The sequence below is a fragment of the Solanum tuberosum genome, unplaced genomic scaffold, assembly GCF_000226075.1.
Source record: "Solanum tuberosum cultivar DM 1-3 516 R44 unplaced genomic scaffold, SolTub_3.0 scf00046, whole genome shotgun sequence".
NCBI lineage: Eukaryota > Viridiplantae > Streptophyta > Magnoliopsida > Solanales > Solanaceae > Solanum > Solanum tuberosum.
In genome coordinates, this window is record NW_006238971.1 from 802,420 (window position 1) to 804,373 (window position 1,954).

The following is a 1,954-nucleotide window of genomic DNA, read 5'->3' on the forward strand; positions in this document are numbered from 1 at the left end:
TTTCGTCTATGTCCATATTTCGAACTTACACTTTTCTAGTTAGTTGATTAGTTCATTAGATTGGGGTTGCATCCCTTCTTGTTTAGACTTGTTGAACTTTAGATGTTTTGGTACATTGACTTTCAGGTTCTAGGTTATTACTTCTACATTGTTTAGTTATTGTTAGACTTTTGTTAGAGTTTATGGGAACTCTATTTCTTCCTTAATACTTAACTGCTTTCTTATACTTAAATGCCTTAGTAGTTTTTAGAGTAGTTGCTTTGTTGGGTTGTAGTAGTGGTTCTCCCACCGGAGAGTTAGTGTAGGTGCCAATCACGATGGTCGGGGTCGTGACAAAGTTGGTATCAGAGCTTAGGTTTGTTGATCTCGATGTACCAAAACAAGTCTAGTAGAGTCTTGCAGAACGGTACAGGGATGCCTTTACTTTTCTTCGAGAGGCTATAGGACTTTAGGAAATCTCTCTATTTTCTCTTGTCTCCTTCATGCTATAACTTGATTCCAATTGGTATATGTCAATTCAATTGGTATCTAACCTCCTTCACTTTTCTGTCCGCAGATGGTTAATACTAGGTATAATAGCGTCAGGCCCGTAGCTCCCGTCAATGCTCCAGCTGAGATAGAGGAGGATGTTGATATTGAGAATGTTGAGGAGGTTGGACAAGAGGAAAAGGTGCAGGCTGAGACTACAGGTATTCCTCCCATCGATCTGGCATTAGCTCAACAAATCATGTCATTTTTGAAGGGATTGGTTGGTCCTGGAATGCTTCCATCCATTCAAGCAACTCAAACACCCGCTAATCCCCCTATTGCTATCACTACTCCCAAGGTGGGTGGAAACGTAGGTACTGATGCTTTCTTCTGTCCTTTGTTGAGTTCTGTTATGACTGATAATGAGCATGAAATGTTGACTAAGTTTCTGAAGCTTAAGCCTCCTGTGTTTCTTGGTTCTGAGAATGAAGATGCTTATGAGTTCATTCTGGATTGCTATGAGAGGCTTCATAAATTGGGTATTGTTCATCAACATGGGGTTGAGTTTGTGTCCTTCCAACTTCAAGGTGAGGCCAAGAAGTGGTGGAGAGCTTATATGGAATGCAGATCTTCTACCTTACCTCCACTTACTTAGACCCAATTTCTTGATCTGTTTCTAGAAAAGTATGTGCCTAGAACTTTGAGAGATCGTAAGAAAGATGAATTTATGGCTTTTGAACAAGGTGGTATATCTGTGGCTGCTTATGAGGCCAAGTTCCATGCCTTGTCTAGATATTCTACTCAATTGGTGACTACTGAGGAGCAGAGGATCTGGTTTTTTATCAAGGGATTAAATTCTAAGTTGCAAGTATTATATGTTCATATGACTTCTGCAGGGAGAAGCTTTAATGAGGTTGTAACGACCCGTAAAATGAATAAGTGAAACTAGAGCCTAACTAGTGTGTCTTTAAGTTGATGTGAGGTTTGAGGGTGTAAAATTTTGTCCCGAGCTTATGTTGAGGGGTTTAGGGGTTAAACATCAAGGTACGACTCCCCAAGGACCACCCTAAGTGTCCTTGAGGAGGACCCTAAAGCCTAACCCCAAGGCTGCCACAAAAGAGAAATTTGTCAAAAATGTTATGACCTACGGAAGGGGGTCTACGCCTCGTAGGTCCATCCACGCCCCGTGGATGGCCTCCATAGGTCAAGCCCCCCTTATGCAAGTTGCAGCCACAAACCACGGATATGCAAGACGGTTCGTGGATGGTGGTCCATGGATCACACCTGTTAAAGCTGGTGTGGTCCGGCCTAATGAACGGTGGTTTGGTAAATTGCCATTAAGTCTAGTTTAGTTGGGGGACAGTTTTTATTAGTTATTTATGGTATTTTAAGGGTTTTTAAGGTATTAAAACATATTTTAGACTTCATTATTTCAAAACCCAAAATACAAACCTCCCCTCCCCTCCAAAAGTTCTCTCTCTAGAAA